At 39.7% G+C, this 22,906-nt stretch overlaps 1 protein-coding gene and 1 non-coding gene across 2 annotated transcripts in view; one reads left to right on the top strand and one right to left on the bottom strand.

Annotated features, from left to right (window-relative positions):
• The window catches only part of SMG6 (SMG6 nonsense mediated mRNA decay factor), a 223,765-nt gene that overhangs the window by 77,638 nt on the left and 123,221 nt on the right, over positions 1 to 22,906 (bottom strand). The window lies entirely within an intron of this gene.
• On the top strand, positions 17,836 to 17,941 carry LOC144219828 (U6 spliceosomal RNA). The gene has a single exon (XR_013331505.1). It is a non-coding gene; the product is annotated as a U6 spliceosomal RNA (small nuclear RNA).

Here is a 22,906-nt window from a genome sequence, read left to right as displayed (position 1 = left end):
GATATAGTAAATAAAGCTGTCAAAGTAAGCAATCTGTTAAGTTGAGGAATTAGTATCTTAGTGATGGGGGATAGGAGGTTGGTTAAAATAATAGTACAGGTAATTTAACCAGTCTCATGAAGGACTGGTACTTCTCAACAATGCTAATTCAGTCTCATAAAGTAAAAGTCAACAATTTACTGGCTTGCTCCATCTACCTGGACAACTCTAGGCATTTCTAAGTGAGATCAATATGTTTCAGTTTAGGACTGGGAAAATTCTCTTAAGTGTCTACTATTAATCCAATAGGCAAGACAGAGAAGAAGCTCCAGAGGAAGAGGGTCCCAGAGGTGGTGATAATACAGACGAATGTCTTTCTAGTTTCAAAAACACATACTAGAAAAAGTACCCTAACCCTGATGACCCCTCCAGGCTGCTACTCAGGTGCTCATGTTTTAGATGTGAGCAGAAGTGTAATTCCTTCAAAAACTCCTTGATGTGAATCCAAGAAATGATATGACAGTACTTGCTGCAGATTTCCCTTGGAGGCATACCAGTATGACCTTTTTCAAATGCAAATTAGCTTACTCATTATAGCTGTCAGGTTTCTTGGGGAGGAGTTTAAAGAAAAGGCAACACTATGCTCTGATCTGAAGAGTATGGTGGACCTGACTGAGGGGGGACAATGGACACCTGAAGAATGACCCCTGTTAGAAAGCTCCATGGGACTGGTTGGGATAGAACTTGATGGAAAACGGAAATCTCTGGCTCTGCAGATTCTTGCTTGAGTTGGACCAACTTGATTTTGGCAACCCCTCCCCCTCCTATGTTGGCTCAGGTATTTATTGATCTTAGTACAGAATCCACAAGTCCCCTAGACCTCTAAGCACGCTCTCCCTGGTCTTTAGGGCAGGAGTGCCACCTAGCTATGCCCCACTGGCTCTTACATAGAAAATACTTATCAAGCCCTCATGAGACCTGCAGCACTACACTAGACACTCGCGGATATCTATGAAGAGCAGTTTCAAGGAACTCAACATTTAATGTTCCATTTGTAGTCTTAAAGGCAGAAGCAGGCAGAAAGGGGTGAGAGATGACCCAGAAGAACTGTGTCCACACTCAGAAAATACCTCTAATCTTTCTAGGAGTTGTCATACCACAACATGGAAATACAGTTATTTAGTAAGAGGTGGTGGGAAACCCAGGAATTTCAGAAATGAGAGAAAAAAATGTGGAGTAAAGGCAGGTAGTTGTTGGGATTAATGAAAATGACAGAGTGGAAGCTTTAGACTCTTAAATATAAAGTCCAGGGAAAGGAGGAGGCCTGGAAATTGAAACATGCCTAGATTAAGGAGCCTGTCCCCATCTACAGGAAGTTTATCCCTAACATCTAAATAGTCATGTTTTAAAATCAACAAGTTTGCTGGTTTTCAGCTGCCACTGACCGGAACCCCCAGTGGCTCTGGCCCACAGTGTAGACAGACTGTGCCCAGCCGGACTAGATGAAGACATGTAGCCGGAAGTCAGCCAGCCAGTCCAACCCCTCCCAGCTTTGGGAGGAGTTTGAGCAAAATGCTACCCAGCTATTAGTAGTAGGCAAGATGGTTTAACCCTAGCATCACACAGCTATACCATGGACCCCGCATCTCAATCAGCAGATTGAGACAGTGGTCTCAGACCCAAGGGGACTCCAAGAATGAGAACAGAACCTCACCAGCAAGTTCACCAGGACCTCTGGTCCTCCACTGCTTTCCCTCCTTGTCCACTGTAGTTGCATATTCACGTTCACAGCCACGTATTTTAAAAATTTGATATAATTATCTCCTAGAAATTACTGTATGTAGCCTCTTGGGATCTAAACCAATTAAGTGAAGATAAATTTCTTTCATGGAGCAAGCTGTCAAAGGATGAAGCAATTTCATTCCCCATTTGAAGTGGAAGCTTTGGGTCATGCATGGTTTATTTGAAACAATGCCATCACCTAAAGCTGCTGATCTTATCTCTAACTCTGCTCTCCATTTCAAACTGCTGGAGATATGTAGCGTGGCACTGCCTGAAGTTATGACATCTGGCTCAAGGCCAGCAATAGAACAAGCCAGCTCCTCTTCTAGGTTTTAAGCATAAGAGGATAGAAATCATATTAAAAGATTATTATATAGGTGAAGTCTGTTAAACCCTGAAGAGGGGAGAAGTTCCCAAGGCATCGGCTGACTACAGAGGCATCCTAACAAAAGGGAAGTGGTATAAGAGCAGGCAGGAACGCCCCCCAAAGGGGGTAGGGTGAAATACATGCTGAGGAACCAGAGTTTTCTAGGAGACCCCAAACCAAACAAACAGTGGGGCCTCATGAACTGGCCTGACAGATGGAAAGCATACCAGGCTGAGAATCAGAAGCTCCGGGTTCTAATTCCAGCACTATATCAGACTGTGTGTGAGATTTATAGGAAAGTTCTCATTAACGGTTCTTCTTCTAAATCGCAGCTGGTACTAAATTTTAAAAAAAATCTGCATAACCATGTTTTATTTATTTTACAACATACCAGTCAATGTGTTATCTAGGTAATAGTATTCAAAGTATTTTTTAAGCCACTGAAACATTCTTCAGGTGAAATCCATGCACGTTAGACCTTGTCTGAGTGCTGCTTTCAACAGGAACTTTGAAAAACTAGAATTGGCTTTCAAGTGTCAGTGCACTGGAATCACCAGAAGAAGCTTGTTAAAAGTGACTGTTGGCGGGGCGCCTGGGTGGCTTAGTCGGTTAAGCGTCCGACTTTCACTTAGGTCATGATCTCGCGGTTCGTGGGTTCGAGCCCCGCGCGTCGGGCTCTGTGCTGACTGCCAGCTCAGAGCCTGGAGCCTGTTTTGGAGTCTGTGACTCCCTCTCTCTCTGACCCTCCCCTGCTCACGCTGTCTCTCTCTCTCTCCCCCCCCAGAAATAAATAAAACATTAAAAAAAAAATTAAAAAAAAAAAAAAGTGACTGGTGGGCTCCTGTCTCAGACTTTCTGATTCATGGGTCTAAAACATTACATACTTAACATGTTCTCAGGTGGATCTCATGCTGCTGGTCCTAGTACTACAATTTGAGAACCAGTGCTAGAGAGGAATCTACTAGTCAAGAGAATGATCTAGAATTGGAATGTCTAAATCACTAGCCATCTGTAGATATTTCAATTTAATTAAAATTTCTGTTTCTCAGCTGCACTAGTCACATTTCAAGTACTCAAGAGTCACAAGTGGCTACCATATATGATACTGTAGAAACAGATTATTTTCGTTATCACAGATAGTTCTATGAGATAGTTTTGGTCAAGAATCTATTTGACTGACTGAGCACCTGCCTCAGTCAGAAAAATGTATGACTCTATCTTGGGGTCATCAGTTTGAGCCCCGTATTGGGTGTAGGGATTACTTAAATAAATAAATCTTAAAAAAAAAAAAAAAGACCTATTTGATTCCTCTGGTGCATGTTTAGCTTAAAAAAGAGAAAACTTAAGGACAATTTCATATATACTAAGATGTGTCAGTATTAAAATAAAATAGACTCTGTAACTCTTAAAAGAATCTGTCTAAAACCAGTAAGTAGAAATTATAGAAAGGCAGACTGTGTTCAGTTTGAGAAGAAGGTCTTTAATAGTGGCTGTCTCATGATATAGTAAACTCTGGGAAGTACCTGAAGCAGAGGCTAGGAGAACACAGACGATTACTTTTTAATTTGGTAAAAGGCTCATAATGATGTTTTCTATGAAGTTGCCTAGTTTGATGACTCTTTTGTAATTAGTTCGATCCAATTTGATAATTACTATTGTGGCAAACCATCTCTTCTTGCGTCTGGGATAGTTTTCTAAAGCACATATTTCAGGCAGAAGGAACTCCCTTTTTCAAGGGGATTTTGGTGATAAGCTTTCCCAATTCATACCATTTAAAAATGTTTTTGGGGGCGCCTGGGTGGCTCAGTTGGTTAAACGTCTGACTTTTGATTTCGGCTCAGGTCATGCCCCATGTCAGGCTCTGTGTTGACAGCGCAGAGCCTGCTTGTCATTCTCTCTCTCTCTCTCTCTCTCTCTCTCTGCTCCTCCCCACCCTGCATGCGTATGTGTACTCTCTCTCTCAAAAATAAACATTAAAAAAAAGTCTTTGTAACACCAAAGTACAACAAAAGAAAAAATAGATAAAATAGATCTCACCAAAATTAAAATGAAAAGACAATCAGTCCATAGAAAGGGAAAAAATATTTGCAAATCATAGATCTGATAATGGACTTTACCCAGAATATAAAAAGAACTCCTACAACTCAACAATAAAACACAATCCAATTTTTAAAATGGGCAAACTATCAGCATACATATTTCTCGGCTTTTATAAAATCTTTAAAAAGTCCTTTCATAGACCTGATCAACCCTTTTTACCCTCTTTGGGATTGATAAGGTAGTTAAAGATTTCCTAGTTTTATTCAAAAAGAGACCGAAGCCCAGAGAGGTTATATGAATTGTCCAAGACTACACAACCAGTCTACAGCCAAGTCAGGATCAGAGCCTCACATCTGACACTTTCTTTTATTCTACTTTGCCTTCCTTTGGCTCAAAGGGAATAAACTAACACTCAGGTATCCCAAGGCCAGTCAAGTGAGAAAGTAGAAACTGTATTTTTTAAACGTGTACAATTAAATAAGCACATAATAAAGACCCCCAACATCATTAGTCATTAAGGAAACACACATCAAAGCCACAAAGGGATATCGCTTCACACCCAGCAGGATGGCTATTATCAAAAAACCAGAAAATAAAGTCTTGGTGAATATGTGGAAAGAACTGGAATCCTTGTGCACTGCTGGTAGGAATTTAAACGGTGCGGCCACGTGGAAAGCAGTTATGGTGAGTCCTCCAACTCAACACAGAAGCACTGTATGATCTGGCTATTCCACCTCTGTGTACACACCCGAAAGATGTGAAAGCAAGGGCTGTATGCTGGCCATGTTCACAGCAGCATTATTCACAATTGCCAAAAGGTGGAAGGCAACCCAAATGTCCATCCCATGGAACAGATACAAAATGTAGTGTATATATACGAGAGAATATTATTTAGCCTTAAAAAGGACAGAAAATTTGACATGTACCACAACAGGATGAACCTTGAAGATGTTATACTCAGTAAAATAAGCCAGTCACAAAAAGACAAATATTGAATGATGTCACTTATATGAGGTTTGTAGTCAAATTCAGAGACAGGAATAAAATGACGGTTGCCAGAGGCTGGGAGAGGGGGGAAATGGGGAGTCAGGGTTTAATGGTTACAGTTGCAGCTGGGAAAAATGAAGAAGTCTTGGAGGTGGATGGTGGTGATGGTTGCAAAACAATGTGAATGTATTTAATGCACAGAACTGTACACTTAAAAATGGTCAATTATGTATTATGTATATTTTAACAATTATAATTTCAAAAAATGGAATAACTTTTTTTTTATGAGAGAGAAAGAGAGCACGCACATGTGAGCAGGGGAGAGGGGAAGGGGGGAGAGGGAGAGAGGGAGGGGGAGAGGGAGAGAGAGGGAGAAAAGGAGACAGAGGGAGGGAGAATCTTAAGCAGGATCCACACTGAGCCCTGACATGGGGCTTGATCCCACGACCCTGGGATCACGACCTGAGGCGAAATCAAGAGTTGAAAGCTCAACGAACTGAACCATCCAGGTGCCCCCAAATGAGCCTGTTTTAAATAAAACTTTAAATAAAGGAAAACCTCTCTTTCTAGTTCTTCACCCTCTTGAAATGTCTGATTTAGCCGTTTTCCAGCTTCTGGCATTGACAACATAAGGACGAACAGATTAAAGCTATCAGTGATAGCTGGCACATTTGGAGCAAAAAAGCAACCTGTGCAGGCCTGTAGTTACTCTTTGACTTCATGGTCTGATTCTCAAGGCCAAAACGATCTTCAAGTCTCATCTGTGTGAAACTCTGAATTAAAGGAAGGAGCAACTAAGCCTCTCCTCAGTCATCTGTCTACGAGTTGGGCCCTCCAGGAAACAGAGCTGACTCTTAGTTCTCGAAGGCTAAAACCTACCTTATATTACAATGTAAGCTAGTGGCAGAACACTAATTCCAATATTTAAGTTCCATGTCCACAGGACTTTAACAGTCTCATAGGGAGGGTCCTGCTCAGGTTTGGTAATTCTGAAAGGCAGAGCTGCCTGTTCTTTAATGTTTAGTTTAACCTGAGGGCTAGAAAGGATGCAGATTGAAGTCTGAGGTGAATTCTTGGGGGGGGGGGGGAGGAAACCCTTCCATATTTTTGAACATCGAGCACCTAGTATCAATGCATCAGACAGATGATATTAGTATTTTCTGTGTTCATCAAAATCCCTCAAAAGAACACAGTTACGTCCCCACCTAGTGAGGAGTAGCTAATTGTTCAGAAGGTTTTGTTCCCTTGACTCCTAGATGCTATGGACGTGATCAGACCCAACTCTGATGGCCATCTCGAGATATTCTTTATACACTGTTCCCAGAGTCAGACCGAAGGTAAATCACCATAGATCTCTGCCTATACAGAATATAAATCTAAAGCAGGGAGACATGTTTTTTAAGAAAATCAAAAGTGAGTATCAGAGTAATCAGGGTATACTTGGTAGTTACACCTCATACTGAGGTGGTGAAATACTCTTTCCCCCGACTCACAAGCTCAGATCTCACTTGAGTGTGGAGGAGGATTTTTTTTTTTTAATACCCATAACCCAGCTGTGACACTTCTTCCATCTCTACCTGTACATCTGTTTCCTACAGAGCGCTGCTGCCTCGAGTGAGATGCGTGAGGCTTCTGTAGATGCTGGGGAACAAGATGGAACAAAAATGCTTCACACCTGGCTCCCAAATTACAGGAACGCTGGATGGGGGCCAACATAAGCTGGCACAGCACCAGCTGAAATGGACATCAATTAAGAAGGCTGTCATCTTTCAAGACTGCAGGCTCTTTTTTCACTCTGCGATCTGCAGTGCTCCACAAACCAGCCGCGGCACCACTGGTAGAGTTTTCCAGATGGGATTATTTCCCTTAGATTCCACACTTGCAGATTTATTGCAGAACTTGTTTTTAACCCCTCCCTTTGTTTTTAAAGCCTGAACTATTATTCCAAATTACAATTTTATCTTTAATTGAATTCGTTTGTCCTTAGTAAAGTGAGAAATTTGTACCTATATGAGCAGAAACAGTTGTAAGCCTGCCTAAAAGATGTTTTGTTTACAAAAAAGCATTCAAATAACAGAGATTAGTGAAGGGTCAGGAATTCTTCTCTCTATATACATCACTCCTACTGGGGTCAAAAGCCAGGAAGCCTTGACCAGACTACATTATCCTGGAGAAACGGACAGACCACTAGGACGAAAGCAGGCTTTTTCTCTGACCATCACATGTAGTGTTAGTGACCCATGTCATGTGCAGAAAGGAAAGAAACTCTGATAGCGTCTAGTCAGTGGCAAATGCTATTTAAGAAAAATAAAGACTTTAAGAGTGTCAGCAATTAGGGGCGCCCGGCTGGCTTAGTCAGTGGAACATGTGACTCTTGATCTCGGGGTTGTGGGTTCGAGTCCCATGGTGGCTGTAGAAATTAGTTAAAAATAAAATCTTACAAGAAAAGTGTCAGCAATTAAAAAGTGGCAAGAGTCCGGGAGCGAGCCCGGCGGATCAGGTTGACCACATGGTGCAGCTCGCCATCTTGCCCAGTGTGCTGGGCGTGCTGCTCTTCCTGCTTGCTGTCCTCTGACTGTTATGGGCTGTCAGCAATCCTAAGACAGAGGAACCAAAGTGGCTTCTCTGCCCCTGGGGCTCCAGGACACAGTGTGAGGCAAGATGGAGGCTGGGAGGGGCTTCAAACTGCACTTCATCCCTCCACCCATCACAATATACAAAGCAGCTATACCTGGGTCTTTCCAAATAACCTGTATTTCCTCAAAGTCTGCCTTAACCCTATAGGACAAGAAGCTGCCGCCAAGTAAGGTCCAGTATAGAGGCTTTCTTGTCTACTCCCTCTCCCCAGTAAAAGAATATAGATACATTTTTTCAAAAAGTGACAAGATTCCACATACTACCTTTTCTTGTCTTTTGTCCAATGGGGCATGACATATTTCCTACCCTATACCTAAGTGGGCTGCCTTGCGGAAAGAATTCCATGTAACATGAAAGAGTCCCATGATAAAAAAATATCTCATCCACATTTAATGCATGTTCTAAGAACTGAATTCCACTGCCTCAGGGGGCTGCCTGTTGCTGCCAATTTGCTTCTCATGGCAGAACCCTGTGTGGCAGAGCCCTACTAGGCTCTGCTGATGCTTGTTTGGAAAGGAGTCCAGCTGGAGATGAAAGGAGCTCTTCAAAGTGGGCGACTCCTTGGAGGCTATCACTTTAGGGCTTGGGAATGATTACTTATCAAAAACGCCTCAGTCTGGAATACATTTTTGGTAAGAAGCTGGCCTGCCCTCTCGGTGTTCCCCTGCAGTTTGTGGAGCTGGATCTGGAGTGATGGCAGAAAGTGAAGAACCCAGGTGAAGGTAAGAGCCCCAAATCCACATCGTAGGTAGGGACAGGAGAGAGAGAGAAGGAATTGTAAAAAGCTTCAGACATCTGTCTGCACAATTCAATCTTGGCCCACCCGTCCTCCCCCTTTTATTTTAAATAAACAGCCTCAAAAGGGGTGGTCTTCACATCTTTCTGCTGACTAAGATCTTGATTTCCTTACTTTCCTCTACCAAGAGAGCCTGAAACCTCTAGCTCTCGGCATTTAATCAGTCAAAACCTAGTCTCTAAGTGAAAAGACAAGCTAGACCAAGAGAAAATATTTATGACACATATATAGCGGACAAAGGACTTGCATCCAGATTATATAAAGACCTCTCAAAACTCAGTCAGAAAACAAACAATACAATTTAAAAATAGGCAGAAGATCTGAAGACACTTTACTGAAGATATACAGAGGGCAAATAAACACATGAAGAGATGCTCAACATCATTAGCCATCAGAGAGATGCAAATTAAAACCACAATGAGATATCTAGTAGAATGACTTAAACACACACACACACACACACACACACACACACACACACACACACAAGATGTGGAATCAAGTGCTGGCAAGGCTGTGGATGAACTGAATTCTCATACACGCCTGGTGGGAATGTGAAATGGTACAGCCACCTTGGAAAAGTTTGGCAGTATGTAACAAAATTAAACATACACTTACCAACTGACCCATGCATTCATTCCTAGCTATTTACCCAAGAGCAATGAAAACTTAAGTTCCCATAAAAACCTATACATGAAATGTTTGTAGTAGTTCTATCCATAATCGTCCAAACTGCAAACAACCCAAATGTTCATCAACTGGTGAATGGATAAGGAAATTGTGGTCTATTCATAGAACAGGATACTACTCTGAAACAAAAAAGAATGGATTACTGATCTAGGCAACAGCATGGATGAATCTCACATGCATTATGCTAAGTGAATGAACGCTCAGAAAGCTAACTACTATCTGGTTTTATTTATATAACATTCTGGAAAAGACAAAGTTACCCCTATCACAGAAAAAAAGATCAGAGGTGACATGGGGTGGAGGGGTTGGTTGCATGAGGGGAGTTTTTGTGCATGATGGAAATGCTCTGTATCTTAACTGTGGTGACAGTTACATGACTGTATGTTTGTCAGAAACTGTGTAACAAAGAGTGGATTTAAAAACTTTTTTTAATATTTATTTGGGGGGGAGGAGGGACACAGAGAGAGGGAGATACAGAATCCAGAGCAGGCTCCAGGCTCTGAGCTGTCAGCACAGAGCCTGACGTGGGGCTCAAACTCACAAAGCATGAGATCATGACCTGGGCCGAAGTCAGATGCTTAGCCAACTGAGCCACCCAGGTACCCCACAAAGAGTGGATTTTAATGTTATAAACAAACATATTTGGGTCTCTGGGGGATGGGAATGACTAAGGAAACACTGCCACACTCTGTTATTGGGGACAACTGGGAATGCATACAGCTTAAGTGTGACAGGGCTGACCCAGAGCCCATTTTCACCCTGAAATTGGAGGCAACATTAAAACACCCAGATTTCTGTTGGCATAAAAGGAACTTTATATATACTCTTTGTCCCCAACACTTTTCACTGTTGCAGAGACAATGCAATCTTCTTTAACACAGATAAAAAGATACCAAGTCCCAGCCTGATTTTCCTCCACCCCTTTCATTTCCTGTTTCCTTTGGGCAGAGATCTCTGTTTCTACAAAGGACAAAGTAGATGCAAGCTTAAAGGTTGTGAGGGAAATCAGAGGTTTATGCTAACTGGAGTCCTCTTGGTCTGAATGGGTTAATGTACACAGAACCTAATATAAAACTAAATCCTGAAACATTAAAAAAAATAATAATAAACACCTGCCAAGCTCTAATTAAAAGTATTCTCCAAGAAATCTCGATTGTGTTGTCAGTGAATGAGGTCAAAAAAACAAAGTATACCTGTAATAATAAAGTTTCTTTTCATAGCATCATTACCTAATAGTGAAATCATGGGGATGGGCACCTCCAAAGAGGCGATCTTTCCAAAGAAAAATTATACCTCTTATAATGTGGTCACAGGTCCACAGGGAGCAAGAAGGTCGAGTGGCTAAAGATGTGTGTTCCATCAGTGCCTGGAGAGCTGTGAAAGCAGTCAGCCTGGAAAAGAGAGCATATTCCCGCTCTCGTTTTAGTAGCTTATCTTCACACCTCTGCTTCACAGCTTAATCCTTCTAGTACTTCTTGGGTGCTTCAAGCGAGAGGAAGGAAAGGGCACTTGGAAAGTATAACTGAACTAGAAACTCTTAGCTCCTGCCTCCGAAGAGCCCAAGCATGTAAGGATATGCACACATACAAATGCAGAGAAGGAGCTTTTTCATTTAAATGGAGGAAGCTGCCATGTCCACCTCTATAAGCAAAAATATTAATCATCCACCGTCTGGTTTTAATCCACACGCTCCTGATCCTGCATCTGAATGTACTGTTATCAGGGGAAGAAGCATTTCTGCTCAATCTTATTCACCAGCCAAAAACCTGAAAATGTGAAAACCACATTGGTAAAGTGCCTTCTTGGGGACCCAGAAAACTCTTGAGCTGCTGCTTTTTTTTTTTTTTATTGTTTTCTTTCTTTTTTTCGTTCTTTTCAAATGATGAACAAATGTGAATTTCAGAGGGTCTGGAAGGGAAAAAAAGAAGCAGCTCAAGTTACAGGCCCCTCATATCTTGGAGTGACACTATCCTCAGGGAAATGAGCACTTTCTCTTCTCTATTTCCCAAAGGGGATCGAGCCACACAACCTGATTGATATCAGCCCTTCAGAGACAAGCTTGGGCATCCAGGTGCGTCCCTTACAGAGCATTTCCAAATGAAACGGCAAGCCCAAACAGTAAGCTTGGGCCTCTGGTCTCCGTTCTCTGGTTTGTGCTGTGCTAGAACTAAAAGCAGGGCCTAAAACACCATGTGGACGAGTGTAAGCACCCTTCTCCATCTGTGCTGGACACCCTTCCCTCTCCTCAGGTTCACCCTAGAAAGGGTCTCCATGCCAGTATGCGGGCTCGAGTGCCTTCAGAGCCATTAGTCACCGCCCTTGCAGCCTTGCTCCAAACTGCGAATGGGGCCACCCGTGACACAAAAACTCTGGCAAGATTAGAGGACAGCAAGAGCAGAAGAAACCACAATACGCCTGAGACTCCCAGGAGAACAATGACTAGTGCTGGTGGGGAACAGACTGACAGACAGAGCAGACAGACTCTAACCAGGCCTCGCTCTGTTTTCGATGCAACACAAATGTTTTCCATTAGAAGTTCCCTGCCCCACAAACACTCATACATGCGGCTATGAAATCCACATACTTAACTTCTGCTTTCCTGGCACTCAGACCCAACTACCTCTCCTGTTCCCCTGGAACAGAGCAAAGTTGAGAGAAAAGAGAGTCTAGTACCCCCAGCACAAAGGTAAGGGGAAGAGGAGCAGAATCAGAAGCATGCTTACTAAGTAAATACTATCTAACGCAAGTAGGATTGGGCAAGCTAGAGGGAAGACGGGAGAAAACAAGGATATTTCTTTTGCCAAGAGAGAAACAAGTACTGTAAAGCTCTGGCTCTTACTGGTTGGATCCTATGCTTTCAGCTTAAAGTTTGGCTTTACTTTCTAGTAAGTCTGCAGCTGATCTTCATCAGGAGGTGTCGGTCGCCATTAAAGCAAAACAGGCAAAAACCTCAGAAAACTCATTACAAAACCTGCAAAATTCCAGTACTAAGAAACGAATGCTGGCTGATTAGGAACCCACACTTCAAACACGCAGAGGCAGCTGAGTGTTGCCATTGTGAGAAGAAGCTGAACCAGAAATCTTTAAACCATCAACAACCATCCTCCCACTGTCTGCAGAAACTGGCCCCGGTTCATTTCTGATCAGTCACAGAGGTAGGGACATATGGATGTATGGCTAATTCATCTCTTCCCTTAGAAAAAGAAGAGACCTACAAATAAGAATTCAAAGGAACAATTAAAAAAAAAGAATGAACACCAAAAAGAAGGGAAAAAGTGAATTTTTAAAATGGCATGTAAGAAACGAAAGGAAATCCCCTATTCAGGCAGCTCTGGAGTTCCCTAATTGCACAAGAGCAGGACACCCCCCAGCATGGACGTCTTATTAAGCAATTGCTCAGCCTTCACTCGTTGTGCAATTCCAACCCTCCAAAGCTTTCTGCTGCACATATGCAAACCACGTTTTCCACTGCATTCTAGAATTAAGAACAGTTTCTCATTTTTCTCTTCTTTACTTTAGGGGGGCTGTGTGCACAAGGAAAAAAATATCTATTGCTAGATAAGCATTCACTACAAATGACGTTTTACATGATTTCATCTGGTTGTTTCTGAGTTTACTGGGAGTTAGGAAACATTTGGATTTACTCTTGGGCAGCTAAAGATTCATTTTTCCTGTCACTGACAATAACAATATCACAAAAAAATTGTCCATGAAAACATCAAACCTTCAAAATCTTTTGTTCCACATGGTTACCATTCTGGAATATTCAGAGTATTTAAAAGTAGCAGTCCCTACTTTACAGCCAAAATTGCAATGGTAGCCTGGGTAAATCACAGTGTATCTTATGAACTACAAACCTTTCTTTTGAGAGAAATCTAGTTGAGGGATCAGCAAGAACAATAACAAGTATATACAAAGATGAGGAAAGCATGACAAGAAAACCCAGAGGTCAGGTAGGACAAGACAAATTTGACTTCATAAAAATTTTAAGCTGTACACTGTAAAAAATATAAAGAAGATTATAAAACAAATTACAAACCAGGAGATAATATTTGCAACATATAAAATAAAATGTAACTTTCCACAGTGTATAAGAACTGCTGCCTATCAATCACAAATAACAATATAAAAAGGAGCGGGGCCATAAATATGCATGTCAGAAGAGAAGAAATATAAACAGACAGTATACAGAAAGATCCTTCATTCCACTAGTAAACAAATGCAAGCTAAAGTGAGATGCACTTTTTAACCCAGAAAATTAGCAGAAGTTAAAAATATTGCTATAATATTTACAAACACATAGTATTTGTGAAAGTATGAAAAACCAGACACTTGTATACTGCTAATGGGAGTGTAGATTGGTATGATCATTTTGGAGGGCACTTTGGCAGTATTTGTAAAAACAGTAAAACTGGTATATCTTTTGACAAAGCAATTCCACTTGTAGGAAATTAATTATTCTACAAGAACAGTCTTATAAACATACAAGGATTTAAGTATGAAGAAGTTCATTTTAGCACTGTATGTGATGACAAAAAAGGGACATAACTAAGTTATCATCTAAAAGACAGATGATGGGAATGTATACTGGTGCAGCCAATATGGAAACCACTATAGAGGTTCCTCAAAACATTAAAAATAGAACTACCCTACGATCCAGCAATTCCACTTCTGGATGTTTACCTGAAGAAAATGAAAACACCAATTTGAAGAGATATAAGCATGCCTATGTTCACTGCAGCATTATTTACAACAGCTAAGACACAGAAACAACCTAAGTGTCCATCACTATGGAACTGGATAAAGAAGATGTGATATATGTATACAATGGATTATCATCCAGCCATAAGTAATGAAATCTTACCATAGTGAAATAGGTCAGAGAAAGACAAATACTGGATGATTTTACTTATGTGGAGAATCTAAAAAAAACAAAAAAAACCAAATGAACAATCCAAACAGAAACCAACTCAAAGATATAGGAAATGAACTGCTGGTTACCAGAGAGGTGAGGGGTTGAGGAGGGAAGTGGATGAAACAGGTAAACGGGATTAAGAGGTATAAACTTCCAGTTATAAAATAAGTAAGTCACAGGGATGAAAAGTACAGCATAGGAAATATAGTCAATAATACTGTAATAACTTTGTGTGATGACAGATGAACTAGACTTATCATGGGATTTCACAATATATAAAAATATCAAGTCACTATGATGTACACCTGAAACTAAGAGAACACTGTATGTCAATTATACTTCAACAAAATAAGATGTATAAGTTATATCTACACAATGTAATATGATGCAACTTGAAAAAGAATGTAGGTTTATACATACTGATTCAGAAACAGGTACAAGATATGAATACTAAGCAAAAAAGAGTAATGTTTACATAGCAGGCATTATTATTAGAGAAGTTAATATCCTGGATATGTATGTTTGCAAGAATGGTTACCACACTGTTATTAGCAATCGTCTTTGGAAGGGAAAGAGGGGCTGGTATTCTTATTTTCTATAGTTCTATATGATTTTAATATTATTTCAGAGAACATGGATTACTTCTGTAATTAACAAGTAAGGACAGTCTGCCTTCTGTTTCTCAGCATGATGGAGCAGGTGGTACTGGGCTAGTCCTCTCACCATAAACAACTATAAAATATCTAAGGCAACTGTAGGCAGTGAACAACGGGCGGTGTAAAACTGTGATCCCTAAACCACCAAACCCTTTGGGAAACAGTTCAGATTTGTGGTTACCAGAAGTAGGGGTGGGGAGAGGGTGAACTAGAGGAAGGTGGTCAAAAGGTACTGACTTCTAGTTATAAGACAAGTACTAGGGATATAATGCACAGCTCAATGACTACAGCTAACACAGCTGTATGATATATCACAAGGGGAAAGTTTCCTTTTTTGCTTTTCATTGCATCTGTAGAAGATGATGGAGGTTAACTAAACTTATTGTGGTAATCATTTAAAAATATATGCAAATCAAACCATCAAGCTGTATGCCTTAAACATGTACAACGATGTATGTCAATTAGTTCTCAATAAACTGGGGGAAAAAACACTAGAAATATTTTTTTTTAATAATTAAAGTCTGTTCCCCTTTCATGAGGGGAAAAAAAAAGACTGATCTCTGAGAGAAGAAAATCTCATAAAATGAACCCACGATCACTTGGTTCTCAGCTTGGGAATAATTTTTCAACCATGACACAGAAAGCTGAATCCCAAGGAAATTACGGTGGTCCTGTTGTGTTGAGGAAGCAGAGGCAGAATTTGAGGTAACTGAAGGGGCTGGAATCGGCAAGTAAGGAAATGGACAGGAAGAAGTTGTACAAAGAAAGAGCATGAAGTACATGTGAGAATCTTCAGTGAATAGTGGAGTAAAGGCTGGATTGTACATATGCAGCCAAGACCACCACGGGGTGACCAGAAGGCAGCTGCTACAGAGTTGAGAGTAGAACAGAAAGAGGTATTAGAGATCCAGCAGTGGTGTTTCTACGCCTCAGGATCGGGGAGGTGGGAGTTCCAACACTGCCAGAGCAAAGAGGTTTTAACACCTTGTTAACACCCTTGGCAACCATCTAAATCTCCAGAGAAGCCACACCCTAGAATGAGAGCTAATCTAAATCTGCATTAATAGATCCTAAAACTCAGACTAAAACAAAATCTGCAGGCAAGACAGGGCTTGGCGGTTGACTATCACCATATTACTGGGGCTTGGGGAACATCCTAGGTTTCTAAGTAGCTGCCTTAATAATATGTAAGAAACCAAGAGTACAGAAGTTCAAGATGATCAAGCAGTGATGTAATTGCCTTTTTAAGGGGAAAAAAAGCCCAAAAACAAAAAATTCCCTCACCCCCAAGAAACCAATACTCTCCAGAAGAAGGTAACAAGATCAGAAATCTCTCTAACAAATTATCCAATGCCAGTGACTATAAACAAAAATCACTAGACATAAAGAAACAGGTATATGCAATCTACATGCAACAGAAATTGAATGTGAGATGGCCTACATGTCGGAATTGATAGGCAAAGATTAAAACAACTATTATAAACATGTCCAAAATATTAATAAGATGTTCAAAGGATTAAAGAGAAATATGGCCTTAATGAGTAAACAAATAGGAAATGGCAGCCAAGAAAAGTAATTATCAAAAAGGACCAAGCAGAAATTCTTTTTTTTTTTTTTTTTTTGAGAGAAAGACAGCGTGAGCAGGGGAGGGTCAGAGAGGGAGGGAGACACAGAATTTGAAGCAGCTGTCAGCTGTCAGCACAGAGCCTGATGTGAGCTCGAACCCACAAACCGTGAGATCATGACCTGAGCCGAAGTCGGAGGCTTAACCAACTGAGCCAACCAGGTGCCCCAGGACCAAGTAGAAATTCTTAAACTGAAAAGCAAAATGGTGAAATAAAGAGTTCACTGGATAAGTTTAACATATTGAAAGTGGCAAAGAAAGAGTTCATGAACTTAGATCAACAGAAACTAAGTAACTGGAAGACTACAGAGAAAAAACACTAAAGATAAATAGAGCCTCCAAGTCATGATCTCACAGTTGATGGGTTTGAGTGCCACATTGGGCTCTGAGATGACAGCTCAGAATCTGCTTCAGATGCTGTCTCCTTCTCTCACTGCCCCTCCCCAACTCGTGTGTGCGCATGCTCTCTCTCAAAAATAAACTTTTTTTTAATTAAAAAAAAAAAAGATAGGGCCTCACAATGTGTGCGACTAAAAATTTCTAACATATACATAATTGGAATTCCAGAAAGAGAAGAGAGGGTAAGTAGGACAGAAAAAAGAATAATGACTGGAAGACACTCCAAATTTGATGAAAAGCACTAACTTACAGATCCAAAAGAGTCAATGAACATCAAGCAGGAATAACGTAAAAAAAATAACTACATTTGTGCACATCTCAATCAAACTTCTGAAAACCAAAGATAAAAAGAAAATATTCAAAGCAGCCTCCCCTCATAAGATACATTATACAGAGAGGCATATGAATGTGGATTTCTCCTGAGAAAACAGTGGGTGCCAAGTAATAAGAGAACCACATTTTGAAGATGCTGAGAGGGGAAAAAAAAAAATTCAATCCAGAATTCTATATCCAGTTTTTCAAAAAAATCCTTCAGAACCAAAGATAAAAGGAAAAAAAAAAAAGAGAGAGAGATAGAGAGAGGCATTTTTAGATAAACAAAAGCTACAAGAATTTGTCACCAGCCACCTGCTTGTGTCCTGGAGGCTCAAGAGAAATAATTATCAGCTGGAAACTTAGATCTACTGAAAAGAATGAAAAGCACCAGTAAATAAGTAGATAAATAGAAATGTCTGTATTTTCTTTCTGTTTGTAATTTACTTAAAAGAAAACTATTTAAATAAAAATAATAATAGGGTATGGTAGGGTTTATACCATATGAAAATTAAAAGAGAAGACAATCACACTAAACAAGAGGGAATGAGTAAATGGAATTATGCTGTTTAAAGATTGTTACATTTGTGAAGTGTGAAGCAGGAAACAAGAACAGGTGTGTAGGTGTTAAGTGTAAAAAGGTACAATACTGTGCTTGCTTCTGCAGCACATGTACTAATATTGGAACAATACAGAGAAGATCAGCATGGCCCCTGTGAAAGGATGATATGCAGTTCGTGAAGCCTTCCATATTTTTATATTTCTGTACTCACTTCTCCCCACGTGCCTCCTCCTCAAACATCTCCATGTCCCTCCCCGGCTCCCCCTGCCTTGTTGCTACGCATCTGGCACCTTTACAGTTGCCATTTTACTGCCTTTCAAAAAAATATTCAACAGAAACCTGGTGCCTTCAGAGGCTCTCTGATAAAGCAGAGCCTGGAGCCGGCTTCAGATTTGTGTTTCCCTCTCTCTCTGCCCCTCCCCTGCTTGTGCACGGTCTCTCTCGCTTTCTCTCTCTCTCTCAAAAATAAATAAACATTAAAATTAAAACAAAAACGAAACAAAAGAACAGAAAAGGCAATAAGCCATAAAGGAAAATCTTAAAAAACTGAATTTCATTAAAAACATTTGCTTTTCAAGATTCTGTCTTAAAAAAAAAAAAGCTAGCCATACACAGTAAAAAGATATTCACAGGACACATATCAGACAAGGATTTGTGCACAGAACACACAAAAAACTTTTACCACTCTCTAAGAAAACATCAATATCCCAAATTTTAAAAATGGGCCACAGATTTGGACATTTCTCAAATGAGGATGAAGTACTAATAAAACACGTGAAAAGACATTCATCATTAACTACACAAATGCCAACAAAACTACAATGAGACCACGTCACACTTTACTAGAATGGCTAAAATTCTGAAGACCAGAAATACCAAATGTTGGCAAGAATCTGAAACAAATGGAATTCTCAGGCATAGCTAGTGAGAGTATAATGTGCTATAATCAATTACTTTGGAAAATAGTTGGTAGTTTCTTTGAAGTTAGCAATATACTTAATAATATGACTGAGCAATTCTACTTCTAGCTACTTACCCCCAGAGAAATGAAAACATATGTCCACAAAAAGACTTGTACATTAATGTTCACAGCATCTTTATTCATAACGGTAAAAAATTAAAAACCCAACTAAGTCCAACCCAAAGTGATTGAATAAACAGAATGTTATCGATATAGCCATATAACAGAACACTACTCTTCAATAAAGGGAATGAATCGCTAGAAAAACACAACATGGATAAATCTCATAGAGATTATGCTGAGTGAAAGAAGAATGACATAAAAGCATACACGTTATGACTCCACTTATATGAAATTCTAAAATAGGCAAAACTAATCTTTAATAAGAATAATTATATCAGTGGTTGCCTATGATGTGGAGTGGGACTGAGGAGATTAACTGTAAAGGGGCACTTAGGAACATTTTGGGGGATGGAGACATTCTGTATCTTGACTGGGGTGGTCATTACGCAGGGATATATAATACTATCAGTACATTCAAATGTATTATGTTATTATATGTAAATTATACATCAAGTTAATAAAAGTAAAGGTATTAACTGTAAATAAATATTACCTTTTTCAACTATCTAAAATTATAAGTAAAAAAGAATATTCCTTTACATATATGAGAATTACATTAAAGAAAATAAAGGGTGGGACAGGAAGTATGGAGGCAGAAGTTTACGTCAATAGTGAAGTCCTCTCTATAGGTGTCATACTCTTTCCTCTTACCCGTTTCAAATTTATTTTTTATAATGGCCCATATTCATTAAGTCTTGAGCCAAAGATGGTTTGTATGTATGTATATAGAGAGGTAGGCAAATTTCCATCACTGACCTTCAGGTTTTTATGCATCAGTTACCCCCATCAGCCAATTTTACGGGTCCCTGTTAATCTATAAACAATCCTAGCTGCAAAGTTTGGAGCCCAGGGCATCATCGTGTGCATATATTCAGTTCCTCTTAGAGAACTCTCAAGGGTTTGTGAAAAATAAATCAAGTTCTCTCTCCAAAGACTCATATTCTAGATACTCAGGTACCTTTGGATTCCAGGGCATTCCAAGATTTGGAGAACATCCAACCCAGAGAGAAAGAAGCAGGTAGATAAATTCAATCTGAGCATCCATTCTCCTCATATGAGCTTTTCCTTCTTTGTTTATTCTCAAGAACTAGTATGAGAGATCAGATAATATCCTAAACCAGGTCAAGAATTCCCAAGCTCACAGTGGGAAGTCAAGCTCCCAGTGAAAATAAAAGAACTGTCAAAGTTATGAAGAGAACTGAAGGTACTTAGAACTGTTTGTTCAACCACTGTACTACTGCATTTTTAGTCAATTAAGAGTGTATGCTCTAAACTTGAGTTGCCTGGATTTGATGCCTACATTCTTACCTGTGTCATCCTGGGCAAGTTCCTTCATAAAGTTCAAATTCCCATGGGACTTTTGTGACATTTAAATGAGATAATGTAAAGCACTGAAACAGTACCTAGCACTTGAGAGACACTGACTAAAAGTCAGATGGTTCCCTCAGGGTCCTCTTGGGAAAAGAGAACCAGACATGTGACTTTTCATATATAGTCAGGAAAAACACAGGTATAGCATTCTGAATATAACTTCTTTCTAAAGAGCTCAGAAAGCTATCCGGCAACATGGAGGCAAAGTATATGAACTCTTAGGTAATATGCCCTACGTTCCAAAGTTAAAGATAGAATGAGGAAGACTATAACAGAAATCTGGGCCCAAATCTTTGCCTGATAACTACAACCCTGGAAGCTACCAAATTCCTAAAACCAGTGGTTCTCAAAGTGTGGAACCCAAACCATCGGCATCACCTGGGAACTTGTTGGAAATGCAATTTTCCATCTTTTTTCCTCTCAAACACAGAGGATTGGGTCCAGCAACTGGGTGTTTTAACAAGCCCTTCAGGTGACTGTGATGAATATTAAAGTTTGAAAATTACTAGAACAAAAAGAACACCTACTCATCGACCTATCAACAGCATGAGCAGAAGATAGCTGAGTTCAACAGGGCCCATTTGGGGAATGAGATTCGTAATTTGTAAATTAGGCAGTAACTGATAAATCTGAAAGTACTGGAGTAAATGGAAGTAGTAATCAGTAATTCTATAAATTTATAAGCAATTAGTAAAGAGGTAAGAGAGAGCACAAAAAAGGTGAGGGAGGGCAATAATGAGGTAGGCAGAGATACACACGATACAAATGGTCAGTGCCGAGGGGCCACTGGTGGAATGAATCATCAAATAAAGCAGCCCATCAAGGTATTTACTGTACTTACACTGAGGAGGGGAAAAAGTTTTACAACAGTTACAAAATTTGCTAGATAGAAACCAAAGGACTTCTCAAAACACCATACAATTGGGGCGCCTGGGTGGCTTAGTCGGTTAAGCGTCCGACTTTCTCTTAGGTCATGATCTCGTGGTTCGTGGGTTCGAGCCACATGGGGCTCTGTGCTGACTGCCAGCTCAGAGCCTGGAGCCTATTTTGGAATCTGTATCTCCCTCTCTCTGACCCTCCCCTGCTCACGCTGTCTCTCTCTCTCTCTCTCCTAGAAAGAAATAAAAATATAAAAACAAAACAACAACAAAAAAAACATCATACAATTTTACTAAGTTTATACCCATATCCAGGGCTCCTTAAATTAAACAGGCAAAACAGAAGGGGAAATAGATACAGTTCATGGTTTATTCTAAATATCTGGCTGGGCATGATTCTTCTTTAGATATCTGTGGACTGAGAGGGAAGTATGAGGAGGAGAAACTGACTCAAAGGGTGAAAACAAACAAAAGTTCTTATCTAGTATGGTATGACAAAGGGACATCCACGTTCTTATTACCTACATATAGAATGCTGTGCCTCTCCATGTTTCCAAAAGTTCTTATCTCATTCAATATAAAGAGAAAACTCCTCCTATACAAGGGTAACCAAAGAAAGTTCAAACATTATTCATATATAGCTACTGCAAAACATTAAGAAAAAAAATGGACGGGTATTCTAACAATAAAATGGGCAAAGAACAGAAGACAGTTTATAAGAAACATAATACCAATCATATAACCAGTAAGCATTAATACTTTTAGTAATCAACCCTATTGGTAATCAAAGAAGGAAAATCAAAACAATGAAATATTGTTTTTTGCAAAGTCAGGAAAAATTAAACCATTCAACCTTGATGACGAAGCTAGAAAATAAATACTGTACTCTTATATTCTGCAGCTTACATGGCACACACCCTTTTTTGGAGGGCGATGTGGCATTATCTGTCAAAAGTCTTAAAAATCTGCATACCCTCCCTGACCTAGTCATTGCACTTCAAAAATGAACTAACAAAAGGTGTATGTAAAGGTTTCTGCCTGAGAAGGCATCATTTATAAAACTGAAAAGTCAGTAGCTTCCTAAAATGTCTAATGATTAAGGATTCAGCTAATATTATGGTGTGTCCACACAAATTAATATAATATAGCCATTAAAATTCATGTTATAGGTGAACATGGAAATGTATGCAGAACATATTTATTTCTAAGTGAACAAAGTGGATTACAAAACTGTGTGTGTGTGTGTGTGTGTGTGTGTGTGTGTGTATAGTTTGATTTTATTTCTTTTAAAAAGCAAAAAGAGTTCACATATGTCTATCCGTCCATCTATCCAACCAGGACAGAATCTTTTCTTTTTTTCCTTTTCTTTCCTTTCCCTTATTGGTAATGTTTGATTTTTCTAGTATTTCTAAAATGAACACTTACTTTATAATACAAAGAAAGGTTATTTTTGTAAAAAACAAAACACTTAAAAAGTATAGGCCTCAGAGTTGAATAAATCTACTTCCAATATCTGAACTGAAGTTACCAAACTGAATACACAGAATATACCATCCCCCATGCCCTGTGATCCCTCCTTAGTCTACTGTGTTCACTGCTATGATTTTGGTATCCAGAATAGTGCCTGATGCATAGCAGACAGTCAGTAGCTCTTAAATGGGAAAATGCCATCCATCTCCCATAAATCATAAAAGAATTACTGCCAGATGAATAGAGGACAGCTGGAAGCAGGTCATTAAGAGCCCATTGACAGCTGTCATTCATAACAAATCCACTTTTATTTTCTAGTTTTTAAGAAATCAATTTAAAAAATTCATTTGATGTTAG

The sequence above is a fragment of the Crocuta crocuta genome, unplaced genomic scaffold, assembly GCF_008692635.1.
Source record: "Crocuta crocuta isolate KB4526 unplaced genomic scaffold, BGI_CrCroc_1.0 scaffold149, whole genome shotgun sequence".
NCBI lineage: Eukaryota > Metazoa > Chordata > Mammalia > Carnivora > Hyaenidae > Crocuta > Crocuta crocuta.
The sequence above is the reverse complement of the archived record's forward strand: the minus strand, read 5'-3'. Positions and strand labels throughout refer to the sequence as shown.